The sequence below is a fragment of the Schistocerca gregaria genome, chromosome 3 (genome assembly GCF_023897955.1).
Source record: "Schistocerca gregaria isolate iqSchGreg1 chromosome 3, iqSchGreg1.2, whole genome shotgun sequence".
In the NCBI taxonomy this organism is placed as follows: Eukaryota; Metazoa; Arthropoda; class Insecta; order Orthoptera; family Acrididae; genus Schistocerca; species Schistocerca gregaria.
In genome coordinates, this window is record NC_064922.1 from 123,878,525 (window position 1) to 123,892,370 (window position 13,846).

The window sequence follows — 13,846 nt, forward strand, 5'->3', positions numbered from 1 at the left end:
TACACGGTCCAGTCACATTAATGTTGCTACCAGCTATATTTGACGTCAACGTGAAATAACCTGTCACGGACGATGCGTGGCAGCACTAGCAGTGACGAGCCAATAAAGCACGTCGGGGAGAACCCAGGACCAGTGCAGTCATTGTCGTAATGCGAAACAGAGTGATTTATCTAACGTCTGAAAGGGCACGAGCATTGGCTCTCGGGCCAAGGGTGGGTGCATTTCCGAAACGGCAGCTGTTCGCGTGACGGTGTGGTTGAAGTATACCGTGCATGGCAAAAGCGCGCTATCCAGAACCGGTGCCGATGGAAATTTGTTGCATCACGAATCATAGATAATGGGAATGAAGGACAGCTGCGGAGATGTTTACGGGTCAACAGACGGGCAGTTGTCGAGCAACAGACCGCCTGGATGAAACAAGGAGATATAAACAATGTCTCCTCGGCGACTACTCACCAAATGTTGCTGCACATGGGCCTCAGGAGCAGACGCTTATCTCATGCCACCCATGACCTTCGCCGGGGACGAACTTTCGTGTGTGCATACCAGTATCGCAATTGGACGTCGATTGATTGGTGACGCATTAGGCTCCTTTCGACAGGTGGCGGTTACCGCGTATAGCGTGAAAGTTTGGAAATAGATACCCTGCAACAACTGTCCGAAGGGTTCAGGTGAGAGAAAGGAGAGCTACGATCTGGGCAACGTAATTCTGGAAAACACAATGGATCAATTCAAGTATGCATGTAAACTTGGTGACAGATGCATGCAATTTGTTTTTCTTCAGCAGCATGGCATTTACCAGCAGGACAATGCAACCTGTTAAATAGCTCCCAACGAAAAAAAAATGGCTCTGAGCACTATGGGACTTAACATCTATGGTCATCAGTCCCCTAGAACTTAGAACTACTTAAACCTAACTAACCTAAGGACAGCACACAACACCCAGCCATCACGAGGCAGAAAAAAATCCCTGACCCCGCCGAGAATCGACGCTGGGAACCCGGGCGCGGGAAGCGAGAACGCTACCGCACGACCACGAGATGTGGGCTGCTCGTAACGTATGTGTACTGTACTCTCCTGGCCACCAGACACTGCGGATTTAAACGCAGTCGACAATCAATGGTAAGACATCGATCGGACTCTTCGTGTCATGGATCCTCAACCGAGAAACCTAGGGCAGCTGGCCTGTGCTCTGGAGTCGGCAAAGTTCTACATGACTGTCGCTCCCTTCCAGAACCTCACTGACTCCCTTCCTGAACGTCTCGCAGCCGCCCATGTGGTCACATAATGTGACTGGGCAATGTAGATATTTTATTTGTAAATTGTTTTCGATAATACTTCTGCTTCATTTGATTTCACGTACTGATTATTATTGTTTAGCAGAGTGATAATGTAATGGGTACACGCTTTTAAGTTCCAGTGGAATATTTATTGTTAGGTACATGGCCATATGGTACCTGGGAACACTTAAACACATTTGGAGAAACGTCAGTTTTCTGCAGTAATTTATGTCATTTCAGGAAAAGACTGCGGCACATAACTAGTGAATGCCACCATTGAAAAATGATTTACGAAAATATGTTAAACTTTGGCTAGAGGCAGAAGAATGTAAAGTGTACCAGGATATAACAGTCGCCCCTACTGTCTGTAAAACGTATTGCGACTGGAGTTAATAGCAAATAGGAGATAAATTACGTTTTCGTAATGCCACATGCTGAAGCCCCGCTGAATGAATACTGAAAATTTAGTAATCGGCAAATTTGTCTTTCTTTCATCATTTTACGGGGAGCCTCAGCGAGAAAAGGATTCCGAAAGGTTTGCAACTGTGAATAAAGTTTGAAGGTAATTCGGTAAGTGCTCCCATTCCCAAACACTGTACGTACGATTGTAGTCTGGGTAATTTGCGCTCCTTGATTAACACTACTTGAAGATATATACATAACCTCTGACATTATACATGACTTATTGTGTTGAATTCTTAACGTTACATTGTAACTCTTAATGGCGCGATTGTGACAGGATTTCAAATTTTTAAAGTTGCCCGGTAATGATAATGAATTTTGTTTTTTGTTGAGTAGGCAACCCGCAACTAAGAATATTGACAGTGGAGACGTCCAGTAACTACGAGAGCTAAAAGTGGCGGTGGGGGGAAAGGGGTGGGGGGGTGGGGAGGTCCAGCCAACTCGTCACGTCAACTTTTTAATGCAGAGAATATACATTATTTTAGAGAAAAAATTTGTTTTATATTTTTAGTACTGGTTATAGGCAATTACCACAATGAACAACGCTCCTATAATAGCACAAAAAAGGCGAATGTATCATTAACTAGAAGCTTCCAAGGCATTTAAACCAAACATCTCGACATTTTCGTGCTTTTTTTACTTGTTAGTATTAGGACCCGTCTCATGTAATATAGTGCGTTGTTGTTGTTGTTGTCTTCAGTCCTGAGACTGGTTTGATGCAGCTCTCCATGCTACTCTATCCTGTGCAAGCTGCTTCATCTCCCAGTACCTACTGCAACCTACATCTTTCTGAATCTGCTTAGTGTACTAATCTCTCGGTCTCCCTCTACGATTTTTACCCTCCACGCTGCCCTCCAATGCTAAATTTGTGATCCCTTGATGCCTCAAAACATGTCCTACCAACCGATCCCTTCTTCTAGTCAAGTTGTGCCACAAACTTCTCTTCTCCCCAATCCTATTCAATACCTCCTCATTAGTTACGTGATCTATCCACCTTATCTTCAGTATTCTTCTGTAGCACCACATTTCGAAAGCTTCTATTCTCTTCTTGTCCAAACTAGTTATCGTCCATGTTTCATTTCCATACATGGCTACACTCCAAACAAATACTTTCAGAAACGATTTCCTGATACATAAATCTATATTCGATGTTAACAAATTTCTCTTCTTCAGAAACGCTTTCCTTGCCATTGCCAGTCTACATCTTATATCCTCTCTACTTCGACCATCATCAGTTATTTTACTTCCTAAATAGCAAAACTCCTTTACTACTTTAAGTGTCTCATTTCCTAATCTAATTCCCTCAGCATCACTCGATTTAATTTGACTACATTCCATTATCCTCGTTTTGCTTTTGTTGATGTTCATCTTATATCCTCCTTTCAAGACACTGTCCATTCCGTTCAACTGCTCTTCCAAGTCCTTTGCCGTCTCTGACAGAATTACAATGTCATCGGCGAACCTCAAAGTTTTTACTTCGTCTCCATGAATTTTAATACCTACTCCAAATTTTTCTTTTGTTTCCTTTACTGCTTGCTCAATATACAGATTGAATAACATCGGGGAGAGGCTACAACCCTGTCTCACTCCTTTCCCAACCACTGCTTCCCTTTCATGCCCCTCGACTCTTATGACTGCCATCTGGTTTCTGTACAAATTATAAATTGCCTTTCGCTCCCTGTATTTCACCCCTGCCACCTTTAGAATTTGAAAAAGAGTATTCCAGTCAACATTGTCAAAAGCTTTCTCTAAGTCTACAAATGCTAGAAACGTAGGTTTGCCTTTTCTTAATCTTTCTTCTAAGATAAGTCGTAAGGTCAGTATTGCCTCACGTGTTCCAACATTTCGACGGAATCCAAACTGATCCTCCCCGAGGTCTGCATCTACCAGTTTTTCCATTCGTCTGTAAAGAATTCGCGTTAGTATTTTGCAGCCGTGGCTTATTAAACTGATAGTTCGGTAATTTTCACATCTGTCAGCACCTGCTTTCTTTGGGGTTGGAATTATTATATTCTTCTTGAAGTCTGAGGGTATTTCGCCTGTCTCATACATCTTGCTCACCAGCTGGTAGAGTTTTGTCAGGACTGGTTGTCCCAAGGCCGTCAGTAGTTCTAATGGAATGTTGCTAATCCGGGGGCCTTGTTTCGACTCAGGTCTTTCAGTGCTCTGTCAAACTCTTCACGCAGTATCGTATCTCCCATTTCGTCTTCATCTACATCCTCTTCCATTTCCATAATATTGTCCTCAAGTACATCGCCCTTGTATAAACCTTCTATATACTCCTTCCACCTTTCTGCCTTCCCTTCTTTGCTTAGAACTGGGCTGCCATCTGAGCTCTTGATATTCATACACGTGGTTCTCTTCTCTCCAAAGGTCTCTTTAATTTTCCTGTAGGCAGTATCTATCTTACCCCTAGTGAGATAAGCTTCTACATCCTTACATTTGTCCTCTAGCCATCCCTGTTTAGCCATTTTGCACTTCCTGTCGATCTCATTTTTGAGACGTTTGTATTCCTTTTTGCCTGCTTTATTTACTGCATTTTTATATTTTCTCCTTTCATCAATTAAATTCAATATTTCTTCTGTTACCCAAGGATTTCTAGCAGCCCTCGTCTTTGTACCTACTTTATCCTCTGCTGCCTTCACTACTACATCCCTCAGAGCTACCCATTCTTCTTCTACTGTATTTTTTTCCCCTATTCCTGTCAATTGTTCCCTTATGCTCTCCCTGAAACTCTGTACAACCTCTGGTTCTTTCAGTTTATCCAGGTCCCATCTCCTTCATTTCCCACATTTTTGCAGTTTCTTCAGTTTTAATCTACAGGTCATAACCAATAGATTGTGGTCAGAGTCCACATCTGCCCCTGGAAATGTCTTACAACTTAAAACCTGGTTCCTAAATCTCTGTCTTACCATTATATAATCTATCTGATACCTTTTAGTATCTCCAGGGTTCTTCCACGTATACAACCTTCTTTCATGATTCTTAAACCAGTGCGTAATCTCAAGTAAAGTAACATGATGGCAGGACCCTCTGATAACCTCGCCCATGACGGTCCCTAAGATCCAGATACACACGCCGTGTCGTATAACATGACGTATGAGATCAAGTCTTGTTTACTACCGTTGGTGAATTCTGGAGTTTGGGCACAGGATCAGGGACTTTAGCCTACAAATTTCTAGATGTATGTACGCGGGCACCCTTGGCGCTGGGGAAGTAAAATGCACGACTACGTCAAGATGTTTTGACTGAAATATCTTTGAAGCTGCCAAGTTATATGAAACGGTAGTTTCCTTCTTTTACATCCCAAACTCTGTCAGGATATAGTCCCCTGTTTTGTGCTGTAATAGGAGCATTTTTCACTTTCGTTCTCAACTTTTACGCTACGATTTTGATATTAGACCACCCACAGTTGGACAACCGATGTAGATTTTCGTTGACTCGGGCGATGACTCATACAGCAGAGCTTTGTTTAGTGTCTTTCGAACTATCTTGCTTATATCGTTGCAACGGATAAAGCTTTCGCAAAGCAACAGTACGACTATCAATTACACGCATACCTGTATTTGTCTACAATTTTACAAAATCTAAAAACATTCGCACAGCGTTGAAATAGAGAAAAGGCGTGCTTCGAAAACCTACTACGAGAACGTGCTTTTTTTTTCAGGTATTTGCACGGGTCGCATACAGATGATGCCATTAGCTAAACCTTAATTTCAGCTCAATTAATTTTTTTCAAAAAAGAGAATTAATGGTTTCGTACAATTTGCCTGAGCACTGTCTCCGCTTCGCCGTTCAAACCTTGCTTAATGTACTGTATCATAATTACAGTAAGACACATGTTCGATTGGCTACAGAAATAGCCACTATTCATATTTAAATATGAACCGAGCACCAACACGCTCCTCCACCCACCAAAAATTGCGCTGTAACGATTAAAGCGCCCAACCCATATTGATGGCCCCTCTGAACTGAAGTGAGGTAACTCAGCGCTTTACACGTGCGCGTGCCGGTTATTATTCAGTTTCAAACAAGTGCTGCACAAGTGTGAGGTTTCATTCGAGGACTAAGTCACTGTATGCCAGTCAGAGGATCAGTCGTAATATTCTACAACGCATATACAGCCGATGCTCCAGTCTTCAACCATAATTTGTGTCGACACTTACACAATGAGTGTCTTAAGCGGCTTGCCGCCACGTCGAAAGACACTTGCTATCAAGAAGTCAAATCGTTGTGGGGAGAAGCTAAGCTGAATTTCACCTTCAAAAATTCTTGTCGTGATCATACAAATCAATAGATTCGAAAACTGCGTTTGGCTCAAAGGAAGGTACAAACAGTGTTGTCTTTCATCTGCAGAGTAACTGAAGGTTCAGTGACATTTAATGTAAATAAAATACCAATAAAAGTCCATATTTTGTGGACGCGTGAAAACGGTTAATACTTTTTTGTCTATGTCTGTCTGTCTGTCCATCCACATGCGTACTTCTTACAAATCACGTGTTGAAAACGCTGTTTAATACGCCTTATTAATAAAATATATGGAGGGAAGTCCCATAACGTCTCACCAAGTCTCTCCATTGGGGAAGGGAATGTCACAATTTTAATGGAAACCCCTCACGTAATTACTGCATGTCTCCTTAGTAATGCAGATTTGTGGGCGCCATGTTGTTGTCAAGCGAGAGGTGATATGTCAGACCTGTGCAGATACACATAAATATATTACTGGACTGGCAAAGATGCAGGTTTTACTAAAACCTGTCATTTGGTCAGGTAAGGTGGCGGCGAGAGGACGTTTGTGTACGGTATTAATACGGGTTCCTGGAACGAAATGTCGTTTGAGCTTTACGAGGTTTTGTAAGGAAGTCCTCCAGCTGAGTAAACATTTGCTTACTAAATATTTGCGTACTATTTCAGTTTCACACGTACAGTGTACAATCGAATTATGAGCAGAGCAGTAACTTACATTTATACACATTTGGAGCAGACGGCAGTTTTCGTAAGAACACTCGGATGAATATAGATAATTGGCATCAACGACGAATAGCGCATTCTACTTGTAGGAGCGCCTTTACAACAAGCATACTATTCGAAGAAACGCCTAAGTTGCTCGAAATTGGTTAAAAACACATCATTAAGCGTCGCCTGTTAATACTAGATTATTAAGCCCCTTGAAATATACAAAAGTATTTAAACGTAGACGGTATATCAGATAAGACAAAATTTAATGCAATTATCTAGGTTTTTACACAGTACTAAAGCAAAAAATGACAGATATACACGACGTATTTATTGACCACATGTGAAAACTCTAAAGTTAACGTAGATGTATCAGATTATTCCCATTACTTACGACTATTTTTTTCAGTAAATAATCATCTGCTGATATGCCCCTTGCGCTTGCCCCCATACTGTACTCCAGAGTACTGACGTCAGTGGCAGCGATGATACTCTATACGGCATTGTCAGTCCAGTAATTCATGCCTGTATGCAGACAGCCGCAGTCCGACAGCGAGGCAGATATCATAGTTACTAGCCCATAAGTCAACATTGTCACACGGGCCGTTACATCACCTCCGGTACTTCCGCCGACAGAAGAGCCATGACTGTGTCTGTGGTGTGGCCCGAAAGCCAGCAAGCTCTCCGGCAGAACCGTGCGGTTCATCGCCAACATAAAGCATGAGAACAGAATGTCTGCGGTTGTGCGGAATGCTAGAATGGAGACTATGCACCCATGCGCGCGCCGGTCACACGAATGGAGTGCATTCCCAGTCGCAACCGCGGACCGCAGGGTTTGCCAGCCCGGAGAATTCGCGGAGCAGACTGCGCCAGCGGTGCAGCTTTCCGGCTGCAACTTAGACACGAAGAATAGAGTCCGATTCCCTAGCCGCCTGTTTAACACACTAAGGTATTAGTGTTTCTTTTAGGAGCAGTCAAGCTGCATCCTAGTATTGCACTGATGGAATATTCTCGCGTTATTATCCGAGTGACTGCAGTGTTTCGAGAGATTGAGTTCTTGCCATCTTCAGGCGACAAGCCGGCATAATCTAGTAAGCTGCCGTGGATAGATCCTCTACTACTTTGCTCCTCTATCAAGAGAGTATATGGTGTACAGTTTTTATAAACCAAAATATTTTGGAAGTGCATAGAGTTCTTACAAAAATTATACTGGGTGGTAGAAAGAGTCTCAGAAGATTTCAAGAGGTAGAGGACCGAACAGAGACGTCATCGGTCCCATCAGTTTAGGGAAGGATGTGAAAAGAAGTCGGCTACGCCCATTCAAAGGAACCATCCCGGCATTTGCCTGAAGCGATATACGGAAATCACGAAAAACGTAAATCAGGATGGCTGGACGCGGATTTGAACCGTCGACCTCTTGAATACGAGTCCAGTCTGTTGACATTGCGCCATCTCGCTCGGTAAGGATGTTGCAGGGTATGTTTTGCTCAGAAATAATTATTAACAAAGAAATTTACGAGTTAATTAGTGTTGGAGTTAAGCAACGAGTTCGTTGCGAGGAAATTCAAGCCACCTGCCAAAAGATGGTGTCGCCAAACGTGATCATTTCATTTCCTAAAACCGAACAAGAGAGCGCGAGGAAAATTGCACACATGGCGGCAATTAGGATTGAACCCGATCCAAAGGCTGAGCAGTTTCATGCGCTCTCATCTACGCTACAAGCATAACTGGCACTAAATCATCTGGTGGGCCGATTGGTTTTGGGCTCGCAGGGGACTGATTGGCTAATTCCAATGCTTATTAACTTGGAAACGACCTAGCACACTGGATTTTATTCTTAACAATTAGTTCTGAGAACAACCTACCCTGTTACACACCTACAAGTTTCCCACATTGTTCATGACCACCCTGTATGTTTCACTATTACGAGAATCTGCTTTACTGATTTCAGTCAAGTTATTACACGAAAACTAAATTCGCTTCATCTTTATGATACTAACTTTCTGCAGAAGGTCCTATCGGTAGGCTGTAACAGTAGAAGGGCACTGTTCAGTCTGAACATATTCGCTGAGTGAGTATCCGTCTGCCTCTTTCGACTGGTTTCGTATTACATCTGTGTACGCCATAGTAAAGGCCACTGTCAGCACATGGTAGAGTAACCGGAAAGTGGTGAGGGGAGGGGACGGGAGGGAGAGGAATAGAGACAGCAGAGGAAGAGATCATACGATGTGAATCCAGCTCCCTCCCACCGTTGTTATTCGCCTAATCCAACGGAAATATCAGCTTCACACCGGTGTGACACCAGCGTTGACTAGGGCATAGACGCGATGCGCTTATGCTGCGCGGCGCTGGTACACGTTTGTGATATATATATACCGTTGTAAGGCGTCCAAGGGCGAGCGAATGTGCCGGGGTGTATCCCAGTTCCCTATAATCAGCGCTAGGTCTTCATGACGCGCCTGTGCTTGGCATAGAAAGGACTACACCATAAGTTAAGAGTGAAATTGAAAATTAAACATGTTTTCTAAATTTTGTCAGTGTATGCTTATTGATATTATATATAGCGGATTTTTACAATTCTTGTACATAAAATAAAATAAAAACATGAAAAAAATTCACCAGTATTAAGAAATTAATTTCGCGGTTTAAAATTTTCGCTCCTTGCCAGAAAGGGAAACTCACAAAACATGTCGCTTTTCAGTACTCACTCATTTAGACACAATCGTAGGCGCTGTGGTGTGTGTCCTTGCAAACCATTTTCAGAGAAACATTTAAGGTAGAACATGGGAAGTCAGTATAGCTGGTGTACTTCTCGAAACTGTTTCAAAAATTGGAACAAGAGGAGTCACTGGACTGATGTCCTCACTTCCTTCTCCACACATCATCTAGGCTGCCTTTCATTAAGCCTCCTTCTCCCTGAGAAGCAGATAAAAGAGCCTAAGCTTGCGTTCTCAATTTATGTTTGAGGAAGGACAAAACACATTCTATACTCCATTTTCCTTCTATTATTTAATTTTCTCTTTAAAATTTATTAATTTGGTAACCATTATTAAGTTTTTCAAAATGATGAATGGTAATAGACCGCTTCATAAAGTTACTATGGCTCACTTTATTTCGTTTTAGCATAAGTCAGTTGAAGTAGTGTGCAAGTCTAGGAACCGATGACCTCGGTAGTTTGGTCCCTTAGGAATTCATACACATTTCTACATTTAGTTACCTCTTTATTAAGCTTGTATCACGAACTTCATAGATTTTATAATCCATAGCTATTATGCTTTGAACATCAACACAAGTTTTTAGAATAGGTACATTTTGGGCTAGTTTGCAATTTACTTCATTACCTTAGACGTTGCTTTTCTTAGAATATCGTATGACCTTTGTAAGCTCTATCTTCAAATGACACAATAACCATACGCGATAGTATGCTAAAAATGTTATTCGTTTGAAAGCTGTTATTTTTCTTTGTTACACACATAATTAAAAACCTGTTCTTACTATAACATACCAATACTGTACCATCTATATTTCTTAACGCATTCTTTTATCTATATTACCGTCTATAGGTGTCTATATTTATCTATTAATTCACCAGCTTCCTTAAACAAGATTACGACCTTCTCAACACAATTTATTAGACGTGAGGGAATTAAAACACCAATATTCCATAATTTTACCTTAGATGTCAACGTAATGACTTCATTACTTTTATTTCTAGCGATAGTCGTTTATTCGTATATTTCACCTTCCTACATACTTCAACGTTTCTTTCGCCCATTTTTCTTCATTATTTACACACACTTGTGGTGTGATCTTCACACCACGTTCACACATCTCCTTTAATATTTCAAAACTCTGTGGTATGTCCCTTCCAGCACCATATTATTATTGTCTATTACCTATAGACAATCTTACTCACAATATGACAAGTGTTTATTCTTTCAGATTTTAGAAATTTTCAGCTTAAGTTACTTCTCTTAAGGCAAAGCATATGTACTTCGTTGTTGCTATTCTTTTTTGTGCATCTCATTTATTACTTGTTTACTTTAGCCATTATTTTTCTATCATTGGCGTTCATAAGTTACCCATTCCTATTTTAGCATATTTAGAATTTACTGTTTCAGATTATCTCTCATATTCTTTTACAACTCATTACTTGGGTGTAGCCACTTTCGAAACTGATTCTTACCTACAAGGAATATATTTTAAACTATTAGCATATCTACAACAGGAGGGCATAATTCCTTAATTACATGAGATAGAACAGAAGAAGAGAATGAAACCTGAAGGGGAAATAAAGTATCATTCAGCTGGAGCTGCACAGTACACCTGACTGTGTATCCGCTGAAGAATGGCAGATTGCCTAGAGAATTACTGGCAGTTTTGAAATGTTTCAGATTTACGAAGTTTTGTAGACCTAGTTCTTTGTTACTTTTCCGGTATACCACCACATATGAGTTTGTATGAGGCTTTACCTGTATGCTGAATGGTCTTTGATAAACATGCATAAATTTCTTTGTTTCCGCTGAAATTTTCTTCGATTCTTCTGACCAACACTAGTTCATCAATGTTGAAATTAGTGGTGGAATATTTTTCATCATACAAATTTTTCTGTCCAAGTCTTTTTTTGCTTATGTTTGCTGTCACCTGTGCTTTATTTGCATCTATGGAAATCTGACATAGGACTGAAAAATCAGCAATGTTTGAAAGTATGTTATGGAGTTCCTGGTTCAACATTTGTCCACAGTGAGTAAAGCCAGTTAAATCACGATTAACGTTGTTGATGATTACTTGAATATCTTTGATATCATCGGACCAAGATGATTGCTTCGTGGCATATTAAGTTGCACACAATCTGCTTAACCCCCCCTGTGACCCTCTAGCTAATATTTACCTTCAGAAACAAGCCGAGATCCATATATGACTAACCCCGGCATGTTATAAACATGCCTCAAATCTTTCAAGAACAGATTGCGGACCATTAACCTTGAAGACATTCTTAGGCTAGCCAATCTTTACAAAATAGTCTTTTTCCACATTGTCTACAGCGTTTCACCGTTAGCTTTCTTTACTGGATTTAGTTTGATATACTTCCTAAAACAGTCAGTCACCACCAAAAGCATATGTATTTACTCCTATACATATCAGGAGGGGAGCAAAGAACTCGGCTGCAAATAATTCCAGTTTTTCACTTGGTTCTACGTGGTACGTGTCTCCTTGCACTATACTATTTACTGCACGTACCTTTTGACACACAACACAGGGTGGTATCCTCCTTGCTACTCTACGATGCATGCTGTCGAAAATAAATTTCTCGCCTAATTTAGCAATGCATTTCTTGACTATATAATGGCCATAAGGTAGATCCACGTGATTTATCAAAAGATACAGGCGTTGGGGGGAACGGGGAGGGGATCCGGCGGTTCCAGTTTCCCCCCCCCCCCCCCAAAAAAATCACCTAAATGAAATTCCACACGACCTAGCTGCCGTGTAGTGTAGTTGGAAGATATTTTGATTTTCGCCCACAAAACGAAACCGGTATATGCGCTATCGATAGTCAATAAGGCCATCGATAGATTTATTCCACTCGTATATCAATAACACTGTCGGCTACCGCCCATACCTACTTGAGCTCTATTATTTTGTTATTAAGGTCAGTTCTGACTTGCACCTGAATTTAATGTAAGTGCTGCCCTTTACTGTTCTTGTGCTGTGTGATGTTATGATGGGTTCAAATTATGGATATGCTTATAACAAATTAGAGCGTGAATACCGATTTTGTAACAAGATCGATTTTGATTCATCCGATAGACTTATGAGAAAATATTTACACACTATTATAGCAGCCTAATTACCTACCTACAGATGTTCAGTTTTAGCACTGGAGTCGTTATTTGGAGACTTGTATAACTTTGGGGTTGCAATATTACAATGTTTCACAAGTCAGTGGAGCGTTTAACAGCATTAAAAATAAGATTATATCAAAATTAGTTAATGCAAGGACACTTCGATTTGCCTATGTACGCCCAAAAACCGCGTTGATAGATAAAATATCGCCGACACATCTTTGGTTGCATTTACTTACAAAATTGGGCCAAAATTCCATCATTAGTAGCCAAAGAAAATATCGCGCAATGTGGCCATCCTCAGTTAAGAAAACCCGTTCTCATACGGAACGATGAGCAGGGATTTGTAGGGAGTGGAAGGGATGTGTGATGATACGACATTCTATAGTTCTTTCGTTTCTAAAAGGCTTTTTCATTGAGCTCCTTGAATTCTTCCGTCTGAATCTCCACCCCCAAACCTGATTACGCTTTGTAATGCTATAATAATAGAAGATTGGAGGTTCATGCACAATTAAAACTTACAATATGCACGCTTTGAAGTACTATCAGCTGAACACACATGCATAAGTAAAGAAGAATGATGTAATATAATAATTCATTCTTTTGTTCTGATGCATTTTATTTTATTTTAAAAGAAAGTGAAACAACCAGTTATTCTATATTCTTCATTAATCAGGGTAGGTCTTTACTTTGAAGCGCTGAACTACCAATCCTTGGATTCGAGAGTCGAGCTGGTTCGAATCCAACTGGCGGCAACAGTGAAAATGCGTTTCTGCGGTTTACCATTTTCAATTTAGGCGGATGCTCGTATTTCTATAGGCCACAGCCGACTCCTTCTGAATTCCTTTCTTTCCCGACAGATTCCAGTAGCCTTAAAGATGCAGCCCCACTGCTGAAGTGAAAAGAAGTGCATCGAAGGCCTGAACAATATCTATCCTAGCACTAAGACCAAGAAGAAAAGAAACACCGTCCGAGCACGCCGTGAAAGACCAGGCGCCTCCGTCTGCGGACACGGAGGGACACGTGGTCAGCACGCCACTCGCTGACCGCTTTCATGTTTCTTTTCGTGACCGGTGTCGCTACTTCTCAATCGTGCAGCTACTCAACTGGTCTCACGAGGGCTGAGTGCACCCCGCTTGCCAACAGCAGCTAGCCAAGCACGACAGCTGTGAACTTCGGTGATCTGACAGTGTTACCAATGAACGGCCCCGTAATCACTCCATAATCTGGTACAGTTAACACAAGTGGGTCTGATCAAAGTCAGTTTATCCTTGATATGTAGCTAAAAGGCCTGTACCAATCAAG